Source organism: Hylobates moloch, unplaced genomic scaffold, assembly GCF_009828535.3.
Source record: "Hylobates moloch isolate HMO894 unplaced genomic scaffold, HMol_V3 SCAFFOLD_1, whole genome shotgun sequence".
Classification (NCBI taxonomy): domain Eukaryota; kingdom Metazoa; phylum Chordata; class Mammalia; order Primates; family Hylobatidae; genus Hylobates; species Hylobates moloch.
In genome coordinates, this window is record NW_026652276.1 from 170586790 (window position 1) to 170612528 (window position 25739).

General features: G+C 37.0%; 1 long non-coding RNA gene across 1 annotated transcript in view; it reads left to right on the forward strand.

The window, feature by feature from the left end:
• LOC131382873 (uncharacterized) overlaps positions 1-13155 on the forward strand; it is a 400557-nt gene extending 387402 nt beyond the window's left edge. Inside the window, exon 3 of the long non-coding RNA XR_009212481.1 lies at positions 12950-13155. This is a non-coding gene — a long non-coding RNA (uncharacterized LOC131382873). The remainder of the gene's footprint in view (positions 1-12949) is intronic.
• The last annotated feature ends 12584 nt before the right edge of the window (positions 13156-25739 follow it).

A 25739-nucleotide genomic window follows, 5' to 3' on the forward strand; every position in this document is an offset into this window, starting at 1 on the left:
TGTATGTGTGTGTGTGTGTGTGTGTATATATATGTATATATATATGTGTATATATGTATATATGTATATATGTATATATGTATATATGTATGTATATATGTATATATGTATATATGTATATATATGTATATATGTATATATATGTATATATGTATATGTATATATGTATATATATGTATATATATGTATATGTATATATATACATATATATAAAATAAGTTTTAGGGTACATGTGCACAACGTGCAGGTTAGTTACATATGTATATATGTGCCATGTTGGTGTGCCGCACCTATTAACTCGTCGTTTATGTTTTTTAATCTAAATTTCAGTTTTTAAAATATCCTCCAAAGGAGGCTCCAGTAGACATTGAGACCTCAACTTCAAACAAATGAATTTAAAATAGCAGAAGCCAAAATAAAGTAATGATACACAAAGAAGTAGCATTTAAATAAATACCCAGTTAGAGTACCTAATAAAAGATGAGGAAAGGGAGTTGTGACGATGAGTTCAGAAGACTCGGAGACTCATTCATGAGAGAGAGGCTGTGTGGAGTGGTAGAGGGAACATGGGCTTTAAACCCAAGATTGGTCAGATTCCAATTTCACCCTTTGACTAATGTTTATGTGAATTAAGACAATTGCTTGCTTTGGACTTTAATGTGGACCCCAAAATAGAATGAGAACAACATCATCTATCTTTAAGAATTTTTGTGAGATTTGTGAATAATATATACAAAACTACTGTTAATAACACACAATATCTTTTATATGAGCACTTAATAAGTTGTATCTATTATATGAAAATACTGAGTATAAGAGATTGTATAGATGAAAATTGCAGAAGTGGCACAATTCAAAAAAGAAATGAGCATTTACAGTTAAAAATTCCAGATAGCTATCGTACTTGGGAAATGAGGGTAAATGTAGAAAGGGTAAGATTTGGTAGAGGGAAATTGAAGAGAAGGTGGTGAGAATGTAGGCTCGAAACCCAGACTACTTGTGTTTAAATCCCAGTTTTTTCATTTAAGAGCTGTGTTTCATCAGATAAACTACTTATGTACTCTGTATTTCAGCTTACTCAGCTGTAAAATGGGGATAATGACTGTCATACCTTCTTCATAGGGTTGTTCTAAGAACTGAATTTGGTGATACTTGTAAATCTAGGACCTAGCACATAGCAAGCCATGTCAGCAGAGTTCTTTATGATTTTGTTGTCCTGGCCACTATTTGATTCCTTTCCTTTTTGTATTTTCAGACATAGTAAAGAGGAAGGTTACCTTAAAACTATTTTAAAAAACCACATAATTGATTGATTTCTAGTTTGGATGTAAAAAGTCACGAAAGACCATTAGTCTTAAATTAATAACCCAAACAAACCAGATAAGGTATAAAAATGATAGTTTAAAAAAACATCGTAAAGCTGAGCACATAAAGAAACCCAAATGAACAAGATATCAGAGAGTGAGGAACTCTTTATAGGATAGAAGAGATTTATCACTGTTCTCCTTTCTAGAAGAATTAATCACAGACAAGATAGGCAGAAACCAGCTGACCTGCTAATGCATGTTTAATAACCGTGTGTGGGCTCTTGTAATAGATTGGAATTACAAGGGCCCCAGCCATGGAGCCAATTGCCATCCCACCACCAGTTGGAAAATAACAGTTAAAAATATGTAATAGCATCAAAAACCTTGGAGAAGAAAGAATAAATCTAATAAAAGATAGGTAACACCTCTACACTGAAAATTATAAAATATCCGGGAGAGAAATTAAAGATCTAAATAAATGGAGAAGTGCAGCATGTTCCTAGATAGGAAAATGCAACATTGTTGAAATGTCTAGGCTTCCTAAATTGATACATAGACTCAATGCAATCTCTATCAAAATGTCGTCAACAGGCTATTCTGAAAAATAGACAAGATAGTTCTAAATTATATATGTTAATGAAAAGAAAATAGAATTACAAAAACTATATTGAAAAAGAACAAAATTGGAGGACTTAAGACTACCTGACTTCAAAATTTACTATAAACATATAGTAATCAGGGAACTGTGGTATTGGCATAAGCATAGGCAAATAAATTAATAGAACACAAACAAACCACAAATAGTAAAGTGATTTTCAACTTCAAATATGCAGTCAAGTGATTTTCAAAGAAGTGTCAAAGCAATTCTTTGGCCAAAGTCTTTTCAACAAATGTTGCTGGAACAACTAGATATCTGTATGGAAGAAAATGTAATTTGACTCTTATTCCATATACAAAAATTAATTCAAAATGAATCCCAGACCTAAACATAAAATGAGACTTATAAAGCTTCTAGAAGAAAAAAGAAACATATCTTCATGACCTCAGGTTAGGCAAAGATGTATTTTATAGAACACAAAAAGCATCAACCATAAGAGACAATAATTTAATTACTAAAATTAGGCTAAATTTAAAATTCTGCTCATCAAAAGACTCCATTAAAAATTAATAAATACATCTCAAAATGATAAATAAAATTCAAAGAATTTCTGACAACAAACTTGTATACAGAATAGATAAAAATTTCCTACCAATCAACTACAAAAAAAAAACCCAATTGAAATATGTGCAATAGACTTAGACACTTCACAAAAGAAAATCTATGATGAACAATACGTACATTTAAGAAGTCTTTAACATTACTAGTTATAAGGCTCTGCAAACTAGAGCAACAATGAGATGCTATACTAAACATCCACAGGAGTGGCTGAAATTAAAAAAAACCATCTAATTTTGGTGAGAATGTGTAGTGAAGAATCTCTCATATATTGCTGGTGGAGTGTAAAGTGATAAAAATGCTTATGAAAACTGGCAGTCCCTATGACCTAGCAATACTACTCATAGGTATTAACATGGCATGTAAAGAGATATAGCAACCAGATTTATAATAACCAAAACTAGAACAAACCCAAATATCAAACAATGGGAGACTTGATAGATAAATTGTAGTATATTCATACAGTTGACCACTATTTAGCAGTTAAAACTATTGATATACAGAACAACATGGAGGATAACCAACAGCGTTATATTAAGTGATAGAAAGGATAACCAACAATATTACATGAAGTGATAAAAAGTATATTACTGTAGGATTTCATTTGTACAAAATCTGAATACAGGCAAAAGTAATCTATGCTGATAGAAATCTCATAGTTGTTGTGGGAATGGGGACAGAAATTGACTGGAACAGAGCCCAAGGGATTTTTTTAAAATGTATTTTTTCAATGTTGGTTACATGGCTGTATATAATTATTAAAGCTCATCATACTGAACAGTTGAAGTCTGTGCATACTATTTTTTTTTTTTTTTTTTTTTTTTTGAGATGGAGTCTCGCTCTGTTGCCCAGACTGGAGTGCAATGGCATGGTCTCGTCTCGCTGCAACCTCTGCCTCCCAGGTTCTAGTGATTCTCCTGCCTCAGCCTCCGGAGTAGCTGGGATTACAGGAACATGCCCCGGGCCTGGCTACTTATTATTAGTTTTTGGATTTTTAGTAGAGATGGGGTTTCACCATGTTGGCCAGGCTGGTCTCGAACTCCTGACCTGAAGTGATCTACCTACCTTGGCCTGCCAAAGTGCTGGGATTATAGGCATGAGCCACTATGCCTGGCTGTGCATACTACTGAGTGTTAATTATATCTCAAAATAAATAAATAAATAAAAAACAAGTGAAAACAAGCAGAGAAAAAGGTATCCGATCATTGGTTAAAAAAAGTCACAGAACAGCCAAAAACAGTTTGATCTCCAAATGGTGAAAAGAGAAGTCAAAGAATAACACATAATGCAAAAATAATCATTTGCTCCATTTGCTCGTTGGTAGAATGGAATCATTCCCCCAGTACAAAATCCTTTTGTCCTGAAATATGTCACACTGTCTGTGCTCAGCCATCCTGAACTGTGTCTCTGATCCCCAGAGTGTTCTAATCTTTAGTGCAGCTGATTTCATATGTTTAAATTGACTAACTTTTCTGCTTTGTTGTAAATACAACAAACTCTGTAACAACCCAACATTTTATGCATCTTAGATTTTGATCAGAAAGCAATTCCATGCAATACAACCCATCAGGTTTTTATTGCTTGACCCCCTATTTTGCCAAATATGTGATAAGGATATATGTGGAGATATTTCAGAGGCAGAAAGTATATATTGGACTTCAGTGAGGTTAGATGAAGGATATTTGAAGCTCTGCATAAGGAATAGCTTGATGGAAGCAAACTCTACTTAATGGAACATGATACATTTTCTAAGGCTGTAAATATTCTATAATGACTTGATAAATAATTCTATGCACTCTTGTATTTTAGAAATGCAGTTTCCTGCTGCATTTTAAAGAGCTATAAGTCCACTGCCTTCAAAATATGTGCATCCTTAGTTGTCAACCTGTTTTAAGGACATATCATGTTCAAATGCTTTGGAATTATTTTTATTACTATGTTGGTATAATTATGCTGAGTGCTGAAGTCAGGAATGACAGCTATTGAGGCACCACAGTAAGCTTTTTTATGCTACTGTCACTCTAGTTTAACCTTTTGCCTGAGGAAAAGATATTCTCTCTTTCCTAGATTAGCTGAAAAGCATCTAAATACATAATTTGTGGTGCTGCACTCATTTTATTCAGATCACCTTGGAATTCAAGTTACATATAGCTTTTAGCAAGTTTTCTCCTGCTAGAACTTTTGGGAAAAAAGTACAGAGTTGTGATGGCATTGTTGGATTGAGCTCTTGTGTTGATTTAAGATGCTTCCATTAGATATTTTGGAGCTGCCTCCATTCTCAGGGCGAATTCTTGAACTTAGATAGTGTTCTGCCTTGGGACCATGGCACTGGTCCATAAAGCAGAACAGATGCTACTTTTTTCTTTTAGGTTTTTTTTGTTGTGGTTTGTTTACTACACTGAAAAAATGGCTCTCTTTTTCCTTATGTGAGTGGATGATGCTTAGCCTATCTGGGTGGATAGGGGGGATATTAGCATAAGTGACTTTTTTTCTAACTTATCCAGCTGATGCTGAGTGGCTTTCTATAACACCTAGATAGAAAAAAAAAACAGTACATTATATACACACACACACACATATATGTACATAAAAAGATACAGATGCATATAAACATATACATATATATCCTTTTGCCCACGTGATCTGTCCAGCTATTATAGAAGAATATAGCTGGTTAATTGACCACGTAAGGATTATTCTTTAGCCATAATGGAACCATTCACAGAGCCTTTTGCAGGACAAATGAGCAGGATAAATCAAAGTGGACATGTGCGTAACTTTGACCAAAGAATTTTACCTCTAAATATCTATCCTATAGAAATATTTGTACATTCTTAAAGATATATGACATTAAAACATTTTTGTGATATAAAAAATTTGAAAGTAAATTAGATGTTCATCAATAAAATTATGGCGCATTATTTCTATCAATATTGTGCAGTTACAAAAATAATGGTATAGATGTCTATGTAGACAGATATCTTCAAGAGGTATTGGTAAAGGGAAAATGCAATTCACCAACCATAATCCCATTTATAATAAACAAAAAAACCCACAAACAACTGTCCTTTGTGTATGCCCAAAAGTTTTGGAAAGAAATTTTAAACTGTTATTTGTCTAAGGAAGAGAGAGGGATTAAGAAAGGAATATTGAAGGAGAATAATTTTTTTCTCCATACTTTTATGTTGAATTGTAAGATTGTATTTATGTGTACTTGTTTCTTTAAACAGAAGAAAAAATGGGTTATTTCCAAGACTTCTTTCTAAATAATTGTTAGCTATTTAAGAAGTAGCAAATTTGAAAATTAGGACAAAATTCACAATAATGAAAATATGATAATGTAGAAGATATTGATAGATTGAAAAGATTGCTATTTAAATGTGTAGCTTCACAATTCATATGAAAATATCTTAAAACAAATTTTTCATTTTTTTGTAAATAGTTAAAAAGCGAAATATGACTATTTCCTTGTTAGAGTATGATATAGCTCTACTGCATGTATTTGTAAGTGATTGTTTATGTAGCCATCTGTAGTAAGTGAGTTCAATGGTGACTACCCAAAACATATATCTAAGTCCTAATCCCCAGAACCTGTGGATGCGATATTATTTACAAATAAAATATTTGCAGGTGGGACTAAAGATCTTGAGATGAGACCAAGATCTAATGACAAGTGTCCTGGTAAGAGACAGCAGACAAAGATATAGATAAGGCCATATGAAGATGTAAACAAGTATTGAAATGATGCAACCACCAACCCACTAAGGCCTGGAGCTACCAGAAACTGGAGGAGGAAAGGAATGATTATCCCCTAGAGTCTTTGTGGCCCTGCTGACATGTGGATTTTGGACCTTTGGCTTCCAGAACTGTGAAAGAATAAAAAAACTATCATTTTAAGCCCTCAGGTTTATGGTATTTTGTTACAGCAACCACAATATGCCATCCATCTCCTAAATAAATATTTGATAGGTTTAACATGCAGAAGACATCTGAGAATTTTAAAACCAAGATCATTTCAAATTTCCTGTTAAATTTTGAGAAAAAGAGAAAACTCACTAAGTAATTGCAATATTGACTAACAGAGAAATGAACATCATCCCATGTGTTTTCCCAGAACCACTGAATGCTGGAAGATTTCTTAGAGATCGTCTGGTCCAGCGATCATACACAGAAGAGCCCATAGGTATCAAAAAAGAGTCATGAATGTTGTCATTTGGCTGAGTGTAGGACTGAAGTTAGTGGTGAATGGTAGTAAAGTAGTATCTGGTCTACCAAACGGCATTGCAAATAAATCAGTTAGAAACCCCAGGAAGCCGAAAGAAATATATCTTTATTTGCTACCCATTAAAACTCAGGGGCTTCTATAAGAAGAGGAGGGATGGAGCAAGACAGCAGAATAGAAGCCTACACCATTCATATTCCCTGCAGAAACACCAAATTTTAACAACTGGATACAGAAAAGCACCATCACAGGTACCAAAACTCAAGTGGGCAATCATAGTACTTGGTTTTAACTTTGTATCATTGAAAGAGGCATAGAGAAGGGTTGGAGAGACAGTCTTGAATCAGCGACATCACCCCTTCCCAATTTCCTGGCAATGACTCTGTAGTGTGGAGAGCCTGTGCATTTAGGGGAGGGAGAGCATAGTAACTGGGAGGCATAAACTGAACTCACTGCTACTCTGTCATAGCAGAGAGAAAAGCCGGCCTGAACTCAGCCAGTGCCAGCACATGGAGAAAGCATTTGGACCAGACCTAGCCAAAGGGGAATCACTCATCACATCGGTCAGAACATCAGCTTCTTGGAAAGCTTTGGCACCATGGGCCAAAGTACTCTGGAGTCTTAGGTAAACTCGAAAGGCAGTCCAGAAGGACTGCAATTCCTAGGCAAACCCTAGTGCTTGGCTGGGCTCAGAGCCAGAGGACTGGGGGGCACATGACCTAGGGAGACACCAGCTGGGGTGGTTGAAGAAGTGCTTGAGCCAATTCGACTCCAACCCTAGGCAGAGCAGCTTGTGGAAACAAAAGTGTCTTATTTCTTCACTTAAGGCGAGGAGAGCAGAGTAAAGAGGAATTGTCTTGCATCTTGGGTACCAGCCTAGCCACAGTAGGATATGGCACCAATCAGGGTTACGGCATCCCCTTTTCAAGCCCTATCTCCCATATGACATTTCTAGACACATGTTGAGTCAAAGGGAACCGATTGCCTTGAAGGAAGGACCCAGTCCTAGCAGGATACGTCACCTAATGACTAAAGAGTCCTTGGTGCCTGAATAACCAGCAGAGATAACCAAGTAGTATGCTGTGGTCCTTGGACTCTGAGACATGCTGACTGTAGACGTGACTCAGCACATTCCCAGCTGTGGTGGCTACAGTGAAAGACATTTCTGTTTGAGAAAAGCAGAGAGAAAAGTAAATGGGACTTTGTCTTTCACCTAAGGTACCAGCTCCACCACAGTGGGGTAGAGCCGTAAGCAAACATGTGGGATTCCCGATTCCAGAACTAGGCTCTTGGACAGCCTTTCTGGATCTGCCCTGGGGCCAGAGCAGAGCCCACGGCTCTGAAGGGTGAGTTTCAGGACTGGCAGCATTCACCACAAGATGAATGAGGAGCGCTTGGGCGTTAAGTAAACCTCAGTGGTGACCTGGCAGAACCCCATGATGGGCCAGTGGTGGTGGTGGTGCTCACAGGGAGGCTCCTCGCCTATGGAAAGGAGAGGGAAGAGTGGGGAGAAATATATATTGTGGTTTGAGTGCCAGCTTAGCCACAGAAGAATAGAACATAAGGCAAATTTCTAAGGTTCTTGACTCCAATCCCTGGCTCCCAAGCAGCATCTCTGGACCCGCCTTAGGGAACTCAACACCCTGAAGGGAAGGACACAATCTGGCTTCACTTGCAGATTGTAGAGCCCTAGGGCCTTGAGTGAACAAAGGTGGTAGCCAGGTGGTTGTTACAGCGGGCCTTGGGCAAGACCTAGTGCTGTGCTAACACTAGCATGGTGCTTTCATTACCACCATGACAGCTCAGCACAGAGAGAGAGAAACTCTGTTTGGGAGAAGGCAAAGGAAAAGAACAAGAGTCTCTGCCTGGTTACCCAGAGAATTCTTGCAGATCTTATCCAAGACAACCAAGGTGATATCTCTATGAGTCTGCAAAAACCACAGTGATATTGGACTTGGGGCCCAAGTCCCTTCAAATACCTGGAAATCCTCAAGAAGGATGGGCACAAACATCACTGATCAGAGAAATGCAAATCAAAACCACAATGAAATACCATCTAACACCAGTCGAATGGCTATTATTAAAAGTCAAAAGACAGATGCTGGTGAGACTGTAGAGAAAAAGAAATGCTTATACATTGTTGGTGCGAGTGTAAGTTAGTTCAACTGTTATGGAAAACAGTGTGGTGATTCCTCAAAGACCTCAAGATAGAAATAACATTCGACTCAGCAATCCCATTACTGAGTATATGCCCAAAGGAATATAAATTGTTCTATTATGAAGACACATGCATGTGTATGTTCACTGCAGTACTATTTACAATAGCAAAGGCATTAAATCAACCTAAATGCCCATCAATGATAGACTGGATAAAGAGAAGGTGGTATATATACACCATGGACTACTCTGTAGCCATAAGAAAGAACGAAATCACATTATTTGCAGGGACATGGGTGGAGCTGGAGGCCATTATCCTTAGCAAATTAATGCAGGAACAGAAAACCAAATACCTCATGTTTCCACTTATAAGTGGGAGCTAAATGCTGAGACACATAGAGGGGAACAACACACACTAGGACCTATCAGAGGGTGGAGGGTTGGAGGAGGGAGAGGACCAGAAAAATAACTAATGGGTACTAGGCTTAATACCTGGGTGATAAAATAATCTGTACAGCCAACCCCCATGGCACACGTTTACTTATGTAACAAACCTGCATATGTACCCCTGAACTTAAAAGATTTTTAAAACTGGGCAAGAGCTCTGAATAGACATTTATCAGAAGAACACATGCTAATGACAAACAGGCGTATGATAAGGTGTTCCATATTATTAATCATCAGAGAAATGCAAATCAAAACTACAATGAGATCTCATCTCATCCCAGTTAAAATGGCTTTTATCCAAAAGATAGGCAATATCAAATGCTAATAAGGATGTGGAGAAAAGGGAACCCTTTTACACTGTTGGTGGGAATGTAAATTAGTATAATCACTATGGAGAACAGTTTGGAGGTTCCTCAAAACACTAAAAATAGAGCTACCATATGATCCTGCAATCGCACTCCCAGGTATATACCCAAAAGAGGGGAAATCAGTATATAGAAGAGATATCTGCACTCCCATGTTTGCTATAGCACTGTTTTACAACTGCCAAGATTTGGAAGCAACCTAAGTGTCCATCAACAGATGAAAGGATAAAGAAAATGTGGTTCTTATGCATGATGGAGTGCTATTTAGCCATAAAAAATGAGATGCTGCCAATTACAACAACATGGATGGGACTGGAGGTCATTATGTTAAGTGAAATAAGTCGGGCACAGAATGACAAACATCACCTGTTTTCACTTATTTGTGAGATGCAACAATCAAAACAATTGAACATACGGAGATGGAGAGTAGAAGGATGTTTACCAGAGACCGGAAAAAGTAGTGGGGACACTGGGGGGAGATGAGGATGTTTAATGAGCATAAAAAGAATTTAGAAAAATGAATACCTAGTATTTGGTAGCACAACAGTGAGACTATAATGAAAATAATTTAGTTGTATATTTAAAAATAGCTAAACAATTACAATTGGATGTTTTTTGTAACACAAAGTTTAAAAGCTTAAGGAGATGGATACCCCATCTCCATAATGTGATTATTACACATTGGATGCCTGCATCAAAATATCTCATGTACCCCATAAATATATATACCCACCCTATTCCCACAAAAATTAAAACTAAAAAATTTTTTTAAGTGAAGAAAATGGAATCTGTAAGAAAATTTGCTGTTCCTGCCACAATATCTAAGTAGCAGCTCAACCTGGAAAATAGACCCAGCTTCCTCCCTCCTACTCTAGTGTGGTTCTGTCTCCTAATATATCTTTATCTCTGCTAATCAGAATGGAAAGAGACTAAGATGTATTGGCCAGCATGAGTCAGACACCATGCCAGCTTCCTTCAGATACGTAATCTCATTTAATTTTCCTAACAGCTCTGTGAGGTTGGTAAGTTTCCTCCAGATTCAGTAACTTGCCTAAGGTCACTCAGCTAGTAATGATAAGTCCCACTGACTGCAGAACCTCAAACTGGTTCCAAGACATAATACTGCTTCTAAAGGAGGACACAACTGTGAGGCTTTGGGGGAAGTACGGATATATTCTCTTTCTATAGAGAGGTCATAGTTGTTAATAGTCACATTAATTTTTAATATGCTTGAATTAGAAAAAAAGATGTTTCTTCAGTGATATAATCATCCTACTTTTTTTCCTGATACTCACATATGTAAGTTCTTGTCTTACTTTTTTGGCTTTACGAAAATTTCCTTTCCCTTAATAAATCCAAGACAACAGCCTTATTGCTTAAATTTTTATAAAATTATTTTCCAGCTGCCAAAATTATCAAATTACTTTTGGAATGTGATCTATTTCTTCTGTACTTGCTAAATGAAGCAATTCTTTTGTGTATCTGTCTTTTTATTTAAACAGTTGTGCCTTTAGAAATTCTGTCTTTTGGATTTTACACGTGCTTTAAGAGCTAACTTTGGCTATGCTAGAAGAAAGTCATTTGTTTTTTCATTGACACATGGGGAAAATACACTTTTAGATAATATATTTTGAGAAGGAGCCTTTTGCCTGTAGTCATTCTGCCAAATGCCATGGGAATTTTCTAGTTGTTTTCCTCATTTAGTTAACCAATAAATATTTATTCATGGCCTATTATGTGCTCAGCATGGTACTTGTAGACTATTTTAGATGTTTTAAAAGAAATATGAGAAGAAATAAATAAATCCAGCATTTAGAAGCCTACAACTGAGCTGTGGAAATAAAACTAACATAGGAAGAATCAGAGACGTGGGTGCCTAATAGGGCATCAGGAACTAAAAGATCAAACAGTTTAGTATGAACCAAAGTAGTCAGAGAAGATTTCACCGAGATTGTGGAAACTGAGACTAGAAAATTTGTAAAATGGAGGACATAAATAAGAGCATATTTTTGTGTGTGTGTGGTAGAGAATAGAATTAAAGAAAGGAAATGTGGAAATTTGTGTATTTGCAGGACAATGAGTAGATTAACCTCATTAAGGAAAAATAAGGTAAAGAAGAAGTGAGAAATAAAGAAAATAAGGAATTAGGTATGGTAGCCAAATGGTGTGGTTCTAAAACACATTAAGGGTTTCAGAAACTATTCTAAGGAGTTTAGATTTGAAATCAGATGATAATGAATATTTTCATCATTAAAAATAAAAAGATAAAAGGAATTTTTAAAGAAGACTTAGTGGAAAAGTGTATGACAGTTTTATTAAAGAAAAGGCAAGGTCAGTCCTCTAGTCCAGTAAATATATCAGCTAAAATAGTGCTGTGTTGATCTGGTTGTGAGATAGAGAGGGCTTGGACTACAGTAGTGGTAGTTGGAATGAAAGGGATAAGGCAAATTCTTCAAAGAGGTATTGAAGGAAGAAACAGTGGGAATTTCTTAGAGATTAGAGAATGGAGATGCTAGTAGGCAGCTGGCAAGAACATACTATGATTGAGTAGGGAAGGAGATGCATATTTACTAATGGCCAGATACTAAATGTCACAGCCGAAGCAGTGAGGATATATGAGACCAGTCAAACTATAGGGAGAAAAACAGAGGGGTAAACTTAGAGAACACTCCACAGGTAGAAACATAGTGGAGAAGCTAAGTGGCATCAAAGAGATGGAAGAAGCCCATAAAGTGCCAAAGATGCCAAAGAATGAGGAAATGTCACTAGGGGGTTGTTCATTGCAGCAAACACTTTAAGATGTTGAATCACAAGTCTGAGGAAAGGCAAAGGTCATACATTTAGCAGAAAGAGATAACTGGTAACCTTTGAGGAAATAGTTTCATGGAGTGGTATGCACTGAAGTAGATGACAAAAAGGATAAGAAGGAATTAGAATCATTAAAGAGAGGAGGTGAAAGATGTAGATCAAATATTTTAGGAGCTTGGCAGCACAACCAGAGAGGAACATTGTTTAGTAAATGTAATCGATAGGTGGGAACAAAAGAAAAATGTTATGATAGCTATCCTCCAATATGGCATCCAGCGATCTTAGTCTCCTGGTATTCACGCCCCTCTATAGTTCCCTTTCACATGGAATAGTGCTGACTTGTGTAAGTAGATTAAAAAAATAATGGTGTATGATTTCTGATTCTAGGTCATAAAAGTGTTAAAACTTCTGTCATGCCCTTTCATAGGTTGCTCATGCTGGGGGAAGCTAGCCATCATGTCATGCTGACACTCAAGTAACTCATAAAGAGGAACTTTTCCAACAGCCAGGACCATGGCAGAGAGCTGTCTTATGTGCAGATTTTCCAGGCCCAGTCAAGTCTTCCGATGCCTGCAGAAATGGCTGACATCCTGACTGCAACCTCTTAAGTGATCCTAAGGCAGAACCACCCAGGTAAGCCACAACTGAGTTCCTTTCCCACAGAAACTGTGAATTAATAAGTGTTTAATGTTTTAAGTCACTAAGATCATAAGTGATCCTAAGGCGGAACCACCCAGGTAAGCCACAACTGAGTTTCTTTCCCACAAAAACTGTGAATTAATAAGTGTTTATTGTTTTAAGTCACTAAGATCTTGGGTAATTTGTTATGTGATATTAGGCAACGAATACAGATTTTTTTAGATGTTTTCTTTTATATATGTGTATCTTTTTTTTTTTAGTTTATGAAATCCTGAATATGTTTTAAGGATTATTGAAATGATTCAAGATGAGAACAATAATAAGATAATTGTAATACTAAACTCTGAGTAGCTGGAAAACTAGGGGAACCAAAATACAGCTGGGGAGAATTATTTTCAAAAGCAGAGGTGGGCTATTTCCTGAGAGTAATGGGAAGTCCCAAATGATGTAGATTCCCATTCCATTTTAAGATGAAGACAAGAGTGCCTGAAATAATTCATATAAGATCAGATCAATTTACTAAATACTCCACATGTATATAACTCTATATTATTATTATTATTATTTTGAAACAGAGTCTTGCTCTGCTGCCCAGGCTGGAGTGCAGTGGTGCGATCTCGGCTCACTGCAAGCTCCACCTCCCAGGTTCACGCCATTCTCTTGCCTCAGCCTCCCAAGTAACTGAGACTACAGGTGCCTGCCACCATGCCTGGCTAATTTTTTGTATTTTTAGTAGAGACAGAGTTTCACCATGTTAGCCAGGATGGTTTCGATCTCCTGACCTGGTGATCCGCCCACCTCGGCCTCCCAAAGTGCTGGGATTACAGGCATGAGCCACCACACCCGGCCTGGCCCATAACCTTATATTTTTATATTCTTACCTAAATAGGCTAGCAGAAGGTCTACTTACCTTTAATAAGACATTTGATGGAGACAAACAGTGAAAATATTAATTTCATTTCTCACAAGGACCTGGCACCTGGTAGGAAATGCATTAAATGTGCATGTATTAAATGCACATGTAACACTTTATAATGAGTACTTTTATTTTTGGTTATCTACACATTTTTCTACATAGACCTTTAAAAAAATTCATTTACACTTATTATGGTATCAGGGAGCTATCTGCATGAACTCTGTGGTTCCTATTTGTCACTCAGGTCTAATAGATTTTTGGTCTTGTGGCTGTATTCTAAAAGCTTGACCTGGTTGTTATTGTAATAAAGAAGGTTGGATTGCAGTGGATGTGAGATTACATAGATTTGGCACATAAACTGATTTTGACCATAGATAGGTGTTCAGATTCTGCTATGAGCTCTTTGATACATATCTCCAGGGAGGGGAATGTTTATTTATTTAATGCATCAATAGATATTATTAGAACATAATCATTTGTACATTACTGTATTAACACCTCTAAGAGCTATAAAATTTAATTAGAAAAGAGTCTTTCCTCAAGTAGCTTATAGTCAAACATGATTGCTATAGGCAAGGGTGGTCTGAGTGTCAGAGAAAAGATAGCAGAACAAAAGTGTGTGTGTGTCCTGAATGCCTCACATGGTTATTGTGATCTTCTTTGAGTGCTTTTTGGGATGGGATGAAGAAATGGAAGTATGTTAGCATTCTGACATGAATTTACAAGCAGCATTTTAGCATCTAAAATATTGTTGCTAGTGACCAAGACAACCTTAATGTTCTCAGATTGGTAGTTATCTATTCACTGTTTTGACTCTTCTTTGTGAAGGAAGTGAGTGCTAGACATCTCCAGTCAGATATCTGGAACTGGCCATCCTGCCAGTTTTACTACCCAGGAAATGCCTTTCTGAAGAATCTAGAAATATCTTTTTGAAGTATTAATATCAAATAAGACAGCACCTCATCTTCCAGTCTCTGTGGTTCTGTACAGGCCTAATTTAGAAGGGCACTGATTAGCAAACAGAAGTAGCCTGATCACAGAGAAAAACATTTGTGAATTGTGGAATAACAGGAGTAACCCAATGTTCTGGATACATCTCATTGATCAACTTTCCCCTTAATGTACTTCAGTGCTTTCCCACTAGCTCACCTTAAAAACCTTCCTGCCTTTTGTTTCAGCAGAGTTGAGTTCAGTCCCTGTCCCCTATTGCAATAGACTGAGTAAAGTCTTCCTTCATGCTTAACTGTAGAAAAAATTGTTTATATTTGAGGTATACAATATGTTTGATAAATATATAGTAAAATTATTACTATAGTCAAGCAAAGTAGCATATCCATCTCCTCACACAGTTGTACTTGTGATATCTCCAAAAATATGGAGATAACCAAAATATATACAATACATACATATTTTTAAAATTTTTTGAGACAGTCTTGCTCTGTCACTCAGGCTGGAGTGCAATGGCTTAATTATGGCTCACTGCCACCTTGGCCTCCTGGGCTCAAGGAAGCCTCCCACCTCAGCCTCCTGAGTAGCTGAGACCACAGGCACATGCCACCACATCTGGCTAATTTTTGTATTTTTTTTTGTTGAAGAGATGGAGTTTTGTCCTGTTACCCAGGCTGATCTTGAGCTCCTGAGCACAAGCAATCAGCCTGCATTAGCCTCCCAAAGTGCTAGGATTACAGGCACGAGCCACAGTGCCTGACCTCATTAATATTAACTATAGTCATACTGTACACTAGATCTTTAGATTTATTCATAACTGCCACTTGGTACCCTTTGACCAACATCTTCCCATTCCCTTTGAAGTGATCGACTCTCCTGCAGGAACACCAAACTGAACAACTATCCACACATGAAAGCACCTTCATAAAAATCAAAATCAGGTGAGCAATTACAGTAGCTGAGTTTAACATCATATCAATGAAAGAGGCACTGAAGAAGGTAGGAAAGACAGTCTTGAATTGCCAACACCACTCCTTCCCCACCCCCTAGCAGTGCTGTGTGGCATGGGGAGAGAGAATCTGTGTGCTTGGGGAAGAAAAGAGAAGTGATTATGGGACTTTAAATTGGAACTCAGTGTTGCCCTGTCACAGCAGAAAAGAATAGAGAAAATTCAGCCAGCACCCACAGAGGAAGCATTTAGACTAGCCCTAGTCAAAGGGGAATTATTTGTCCCAGCAGTTGGAAGCTGGATTCCAGCTAGCCCCACCACCATGGACTAAAGTACTCTGGGATTTTAAATAAACTTGAAAGGCAGTCTAGGCCACAAGGACTGCAATTCCTGAGCAAATCCTGATGTTGTTCTGGGCTTGGAGCCAGTGAACTTGGGGTGCATCTGACTCAGTGAGATACCAGCTGGGCTGGCCAAGTTAGTACTTGTGTCACCCATCCCCTAAACCCAGGTAGCACAGTTCGCAGCTCCAGGAGAGACTCCTTCCATGTGATGAAAAGAGAAGGTAGAGTAAAAAGGACTTTGATGGCTGGGTGCAGTGGCTCACGCTTGTAATCCCAGCACTCTCAGAGGCCAAGGTAGGTGGGTCACCTGAGGTCAGGAGTTCATGACCTGCCTGGCCAACATGGTGAAACCCTGTCTCTACTAAAAAATACAAAAAAATTTGCTGGGCGTGATGGTGGGTGCCTCACCAAATGAACTAAATAAGGCACCAGTAACCAATCTTGGAGTGACAGAGATATATGGCATTTCAGACAGAGAATTCAAAATAGCTGTTTTAAGGAATCTAAATAAAATTCAAGATAACACAGAGAAGGAATTCAGAATTCTTTCAGATAAATTTATCAAAGAGATTGAAATAATTTTTTAAAATCTAAGCTGAAATTCTGGAGTTGAAAAATTCAATTGACAAACTGAAGAATGCATCTGAGTCTCTCAAAAGCAGAATGAAACAAGCAGGAGAAAGAATGAAGAAAGAGCTTTAAGACAGGCCATTTGAAAATACATAGAGAAGATAAAAAAGAATAAAAAGGAATAAAACATGCCTAAAAGATCTAGAAAATAGTCTCAAAAGGGCAAATATAAGAGGCGTTGGCCTTAAATATAAGGTAGTGAGAGAGAGAAGTTGGGTTAGAAAGTTTATTCAAAGAGATAACAGAGAACTTTCCAAACCTAGGGTGAGGAATCAATATTCAAATACAGGAAGGTTATAGAACACCAGATTTAACATGAAGAAGATCACCTGAAGATATTTAACAATCAAATCCCAAAGGTCCAGGATAAAGAAAGGATCCTAAAAGCATTAAAAGAAAAAAAATGAAACATAAAGGAGCTCTAATATGTCCGGCAGCAAACTTCTCAGTCAAAACCTTACAGGCCAGGGGACAGTAGCATGACATATATAAAGTGCTGGAAGAAAAAAACTGTCATCCTAGAATAGTATATACAGTGAATATATTCTTCAGGCATGAAGGAAAAAATAAAGACTTTCCCAGACAAACAAAAGCTAAGGGATTTTGTCAACACCAGACCTGTCTTATAAGAAATGCTAAAGAGAGTTATTCAATCTGTAAGAAAAAGGCATTAATAAGCAATAAAAAATCATCTGAAGTACAAAATTTACTAGTAATATAAGTACACTGACAAATACAACACTCTAATTGCTGTGTGTAAACTACTCACATCTCGAGTAGGAAGATCAACAGATAAACCTATCAGGTCAGTGCAAATGTGCACTTGAATGCTGCTGCATCACCGCTGTGAGTGTGGATCCTGCATCACCTTGCCAACAAAGTGCTTTGGCCAGCAACCCTCATCAAAATGTTTTTGCCATCAGACTGGGAAAACTGTGGCCCCTACAGCAAGTGGGTGCTTAATCTTGAGGGGCCAGAGGACAAAGCCATGGGCATGATACCAGTCCCTCAGGGTTAGAGCACACAGCCCAGGAGAGCTAAGCTGAGCCTTAGCCCACTGAAATCATTCAGAAGCAAAGCCAGTCAACTGAATCCAACTTATACCAAATTCAAACCCTCAAGGGCATTGGAGAATATGAAAGCAACACTTCCAGCAACTTCAAAGACTGAAGGAACATCCGCCCACACAGATGAGAATCAGTCAAGAACTCTAGCAGCTAAAAAGGCCGAGTGTCTTCTCATCTCCAAACAACTACTCTGGCTTCCCAGCAATGGTTCTTAACCAGGCTGAAATGGCTGAAATGACAGATGTAGAATTCAGAATCTGAATAGGAACGAATACCATCAAGATTCAGGAGAAAGTCAAAACCCAAGCCACAGAATCTAAGGAATCCAATAAAATAATACAAGAGCTAAAATACTAAATAGCCGTTTTAAGAAAGAACCAAACTGATCTGATAGGGCTGAAAAACTCACAATAAGAATTTCATAAAACAATCAGAAGTGTTAACAGCAGAATAGACCAAGCTGAAGTTAAAATATCAGAGTTCAGAGACCAATTGTGGAAATCAACTCAGTCAGACAAAAATAAATAAAAAATAAAACTTCTGGGACACATGGGATTATGCAAGCAGACCAAACTTAAAACCCATTGGCAGTCCAGAAAGTGAGAGAGAGAAAGCAAGCCATTTGGAAAACATACTTAAGGATATTATTCAAAAAAATTTCCCCAATCTGACTGGAGGAGCTGACACACAAATACAGGAAATTTGGAGAACCCCTGTGAGATACTGTACAAGATGACCATCTATAAGGCACATAGTCATCAGATTCTCCAAGGTCAGTGTGAAAGAAAAAATATGGGCATCTAGAGAGAAGGGGCTGGTCACCTACAAAGGGAACCCAGTGAGGCCAACAGTGGACTTTTCAGCAGAAACCCTGCAAGCCAGAGAGATTGACTGCCTATATTCAGTATTCTTAAAAGAAATTCCAGCCAAGAATTTAATATCCAGCCAAACTAAGCTTCATAAGTGAATGAGAAATAAGATTCTTTTCAGAAAAGCAAGTGCTAGATAATTCATTGCCACCAGACCTGCATTACAAGAGGTCATTAAGAGAGTTCCAACCATGGCAATATTGTTACTGGCCATGAGAAAAACACACTTAAGCACATTTAGCATTGACACTATAAAGCAACCACACAATCAAGTCTGCATAACAACCAGCTAACAACACAATTACAGGATTGAATTTGCACCTATTAATATTAATCTTGAATTTAAATGAGGTAAAAACCCTACTTAAATGGCACAGAGTGGCAAGTTGGATAAAGAAGCAAGCCCCAGTGATATGCTGTCTTCAAGGGACTCTTCTCTTGCAGTGACACCCATAGGCTCATAGTAAAGAAATGGAGAAAAATGTACAAACAAATGGAAAAGTAAAAAGGGAGAGGTCACTATTTTAATTTCAAATAAAACAGACATGAATCCCACAATAATAAAAAAGACAAAGAAGGGCATTACATCATGATAAAAAGCTCAACTCAAGAAGAATTAACTCTCTTAAATATATACACACCCAATGCTGGAGAACTCAGATTCATAAAATAAGTTCTTAGAGACCTGTGAAGAGACTTAGAGAAGCAAAAAATGACAGTGGGAAACTTTAATATCCCACTGTCAGTATTAGACAGATCATCAAAGCAGATAAATAACAAAGCTATTTGAGACCTAAACTCAACAATTGACCAAATGGCTCTAACAGACATCTACAGAACATTCCTTCAACAACAACAGAATATACATTCTTTCCATCTGCTCATGGCACATACTCCAAAATAGATCACATGATTGGCAATAGAACAATTCTCAACAAATTAAAAAAAAACAAAATCATACCACCACACTCTCTGATCACAGTGCAATAAAAATAGAAATCAATACTAAGAAGATATCTCAAAACCATAAAATTACATGCAAGTTAAACAACTAACTCCTGCATGACTTTTGGGTAAGCAATGAAATTAAGGCAGAAACTAGGAAATTCTTTGAAACTAATGAAAACAAAAACAAAACATTTCAGAATCTCTGAGTCACAGCTAAAGCAGTGTTAAGAGGAAAGTTTTTAATCACTAAATGCTCACTTCAAAGAGTTAGAAAGATCTTAAATTAGCATAATAACATAAAACATACAGGAACTAGAGAAACAGAAGCAAACCAACACAAAGATAACAGGAGAAAAAAATAATCAAAATCAGAGCTCAACTGAATGAAACTGAGGTGCAAAAACTGTACAAAAGATAAGCAAACCAGAAGTTTGTTTTTTGAAAGCATAAAAAGATTGATAGACCACTAGCTAGACTAATAAAGAAAAAAGAGAAGATACAAAATAACAAAATCAGAAATAACAAAGGGGTGATTAAGCATATAAATTCCCAAAATTGAAGCAAGAAGAAATTCAGACCCTGAGTGGACCAATAATGAGTTCTGAAATTGAATTAGTTATAAAAAGCCTACCAACCAGAAAAATTCCTGGATGAGATAGATTTGCACCTAATTCTACCAAAGGTATAAAGAAGAGCTGATAGTAATCCCACTGAAACTCTTCAAAATAATTGACGATGAGGGACTCCTTTCTAACTCGTTCAATGAAGCCAGCATCATTCCTATACCAAAATGTGGCAGAGACACATGAAACAAAAAACATCAGGTCAATATCCTTGAGGAAAATAGATGCAAAAATCTTCAAGAAAATATTGGCACTATTCACAATAGCAAAGACTTGGAACCAACCCAAATGTCCAACAATGATAGACTGGATTAAGAAAATGTGGCACATATACACCATGGAATACTATGCAGCCATAAAAAATGATGAGTTCATGTCCTTTGTCGGGACATGGATGAAACTGGAAACCATCATTCTCAGTAAACTATCGCAAGGATAAAAAACCAAACAACGCATGTTCTCACTCATAGGTGGGAATTGAACAATGAGAACACATGGACACAGGAAGGGGAACATTACACAGCAGGGCCTGTTGTGGGTCGGGGGAGCGGGGAGGGATAGCATTAGGAGATATACCTAATGCTAAATGACGAGTTAATGGGTGCAGCACACCAACATGGCACATGTATACATATGTGACCTGCATGTTGTGCACACGTACCCTAAAACTTAAAGTATAATAATAGTAAAATTTAAAAAATAAAATAGAAAAAAAATAAAAAATACATTGTATGAATTAAAAAAAAAAATTAGCCAACCAAATCCAGTAGAGTATCAAAGAGCTAATCCACCACAATAAAGTAGGCTTTATCCTTGGGGTGCAAGGTTGGTTCAACATATGCAAATCAATAAATGTGATTCATCACATAAACAGAACTAAAAACAGAAACCAAGTGATCATCTCAACTGATGCAGAAAGCAAAAGCTGGCAGCTTTCCCCTTGAGAATCAGAACAAGAAAAGGATGCGCACTCTCACTACACCCAGTCAACACACTACCACAAGTCCCAGCCACTTGTGAGAAGAATGGGAAAATATCTGGAAATAGATTCAAATCCCCATGTAAATTTACTATATTATGAAGTCAGCATATGAAATTGGTGAAGAAAAGATAGACTTTTCAATATGTGATGTTGGCAAAGTGTACAAAGTTTCAGTTATGCAAAATACGTAAGTTCTGCAGATGTACCATACAACATAGTGCCTATAGCTCACCTTACTGTATTATATATTTAAAATTTGCAAAAAATGTAGATATTATGTTGTGTTCTTACCACACACACAGAATTATAACAATAACAATAAAGTGGGGTGGGAGAAAACTTTGGGAAATGAAGTGATGGATATATTTATGACCTTGATGGTGTGATAATTTCATGGATGTATACTTGTTCCCAAACTCTTCAGGTTGTATACATTAAATATGTACAGTTTTTCATGTCAATCATATCAAAATAACTGATGTTTGGATAACTGGCTAGACATATAAAAAATATAAAATTACATTCATTTGCACACCATACTTCAAGAAAAAATAAAAATGAATTAGAAATGTAAATTTTAAAAATAAGATGTACAAGTACTAGGAGGAAAGCTGAGTGAGGTCCTTTGTAACCTGGGAGTAGAGAAAACTTTCTTAACTCTGATTAAAAAATAAAAGCAGTAAAGAAAAGACTGACTCTTTGGAACACTAAAAATTTGAATGGCAAAATAACTATAAACAAAGTCAAAGATAAATGATAAACTACAAAAAATATTTGCAATTCATTTAGGAAATAAAGAGTTAATATGATACAGGCCTTCTAAAATAGAGAGGAATTATAACTGTGGAGAAAAATGAGCACTTCATGGAGAAAGAGAAATAAATGACCCTTAAACATATGAAATGTTTCTCAAATTTTTTCCCAAGAAGTTAAAATGCAAATTGAAACTGCAATGAAATTCCATTTTTATTAGATTGGCAAAAGTTTATATTTGACAACATACTATTTGGTCAAGCCTGTGGGGAAACAGGTGCTCTCATATGTTTCTAGAGGGAATATAAAATGATAAACTGTTATGAAGAGAAGCTTTACAATTTGTAGTAAAACTATGAATGCTTTTACTTTTTCACCCAGCAATCGCTCTGATTGGAATTTATCTCAAAGATACTCTAGTAAAAACACAAAAAAAAGTTTGCATGGAACTATTCATTGCAGGGATATTTATTTATCCATGCCCTTTCATGGATGTTTGGATTTGGGACTATGTAAAAGATGATTATATCCACACGATGAAGTTTTATTCAATTCTAAAAGAATGAGGAAATTCTCTATGTACTGCTATGGAATAAAATAATAAGGTGGAGAGAATATGTATAATGTATTATTGTTTTCCTATATAATTATATATATATTATATTTGCTTATATATATTTGCCTAAATTAAAAAAAGATGAATAAATAAGAACTTTTTGAAAGAAAAAGAACATATGGAGGGCTCATAAATAGAAACTAAACTACACTAAATATGCCACATTTTGTGCATTTGACTTTGAAACCATGTAAATGTGTTTTTATATAATTTCTGAAAATTAATACAAGAAGCACTAAAGGGCCAGGCATGGTGGCTCACACCTGTAATCCCAGCATGTTGAGAGGCTGAGGTGGGTAGATCATTTGAGGTCAGGAGGTCAAAACCAGCCTGACCAACATGGCGAAACCTCATCTCTCCTAAATACAAAAAAAGTTAGCTGGGTGTGATGGTGCATGCCTATAATCACAGTTACTTGGGAGGCTAAGGCAGGAAAATTGCTCAAAATCTGGGAGGTGGAGGTTGCAGTGAGCCAAGATTGCACCACTGCACTCCAGCCTGGGCAACAGACTCAAATTCTGTCTCAAAAAATAAAAATTAAAATTAAAAAAAGAGAGAAGCACAAAAGCAGGAGCTAAAATACAAAAATAAAATGAGCTAATGAATCTGACTTTGGTTCAATGTGGTGATATAAACCATATAAAGGAGAATTATTATAAGTGATCCTAAATTCCAGTAAATTTACCATAGATCACTAGTGTGTTATACTCTAAGGATAATATGATATACTTAAAATTTTTAAATGTTGTTTCCAATAATTGTATTCATTACAATATTGGTGAAGTGGCTATATTGTCTGGGGTATATATCTGGGGTTCATTGTCTTGTGCCAGGAAATTTAGGATACAGACACACACGAGGAGTTTAGGGGCAGAGGTTTAATAGGCAGAAGAAATGGGAAGGAAAAACAGCTCTCTCTATTGAGAGACAGGGGTCTTCTGAGTGGAAAAGACCAGCTGGTGGTGGATGCGCTGGAATTTATAGTCCAGCCTGAGGAGGCAGGGTTTGATTTACGTAGGGCTCACAGATTGGTTTGATACAGTATGATGTTTACATAGCACGTGGGGAAGGCTGGTCACCCCACCCTAATCTTATTATGCAAGTGAACTTTTCAGTTGATTGGTGCCATCTTGTCTGCTCCTTACTGTACATGTGGCTGACAAAAAGAAGGAAAGTTGGAGCCACCATCTTGAACATGACTGGAACAACTGCTGGCATCTATGTCTGCAGCTCAATTTTACCGGCTGCTCTTTGTTAGAAAGGAAAATAATTGCTGCTTTTCGTTAAAAGGAAAACCTTACTGAGGACTTCTATGGCCTCACTATCTGCCTAACTAATTTCTTCTTAACTCCTGTATTATTTTCCCCTGTGGAGTGGTAACCCTAACTGCTTTTAGGGGGTGTTGGATGATGACCCTTCCTGGCTACTTTCTCCTAAATAAGGGTATTGTGTGGGAACAGTAGCTAGGGCTTTTCCTGGGGTAAATCTAAGGTCCTTGGAAGAAAGACATGTCCATGTGTGGTCCTGTCTGCAACACCGTTTGGAGTTTGATTGTGTCAGCCATTCCGATGGGTTGTAAAACTGCTTTGCCTCCAACAGATGTTGCTGAAACATTAGTATAAAAGTAACATTCCTTTTAGGATAAGTGGCATTGGAATTGGGTGGCTAGAGTAACTTTAGTTAACCTCGGCTAACTTTAAACCTTGGCTAAATCTTTCCTGCAATTATTAATCCCTTCATGATTTCCACAGACCATCTAAGACATGCTTAGACCTTCTGATTTGTCCTAAACATTCCTCTTTTAAAGAACCAGCTATTTTCTTTAGGACAAGTATTTACCATACAAGATCATTTCTTATATAAAATCTCTTTTCTTTATAGCCTTCTTTGCATAGCTAGGGTGTGACATATTACCAAACCTAATAAAAAGTTCTAGCAGTTCTAGTAAAACTTTCATGCTTCCTTTTTGTTGGTAACTATTATCCTTGCTACAAGGATAATAATTAAGCAAAATATTACAGCAGTGGAAACTCTCTGTCCAATATTTCAGCTAGAAGGTGCTATCGTGTATAACTCTATTGGAAATAGTAGAATGAGTATAGCAATTCCTGCAAAGGTGACGTAGTAGATTTTTTCCATATAAAATTTGACTTGCCGAGATATAGAATTTCCCTCTGTGGGTCTATGAAATTCCTTGGTTTTAATAGCTCAAGCAAAAAACCTCTGGGTTATGGACTTCCTACTCACTTTCATTACCTAGCAGAATTTGTGGGTTAATTGCCCAGAACTAGCATATTGATCCAGATTTTTACATTACCAATCCCTTTTTGTTTCTTCCAAGCTGCAGGAGATCACCACTTGATTTACAGAAATAAGCAGAGTTAGTCTAAAATGTAGGCAAAAAGCTTAAAAACAATTAGTGAAACTAGGCTTTAATGACAAATACATGATAAGCTTTGGGGCATAATTTCTCTTTCCAGCCCTCATTTTTGGTAAAAAGCAAATTATGATAGGACTGTGTTGTTTGTAGAATAAACTTTAGTCTTATGCTTGGCCTGATTATTTGCATAACATGCAGCAAGAATGGTTGTTTCTACATAGGCCTTTTGGATTGGCTTTGATGGAACTTTATTCCACAAGGAATCTCAGATAATACTTTTTAAAGCCAAGCCCAGCCATGGGTTTGTATCTTCAAATACCTGTGAGTTGGGTGATCCTCTCCTCTTAAGGTCTCAACATAATCTTGGAGCTCCTGGACCTGTAAGAAAGTAACATAATTTACTGACCACAAGTCAGGAACCCTGTATGGGGACTGTGTAGGCAGGGGTATGAGACCAGTTCTCCCCATGGGGCTTTTATTGGCCCTGCAAGTTGAGATTCACTCCTTAAAGGGAAGCATACCCCTCCAGTAAAAGCCTTGATAAAACAATCAG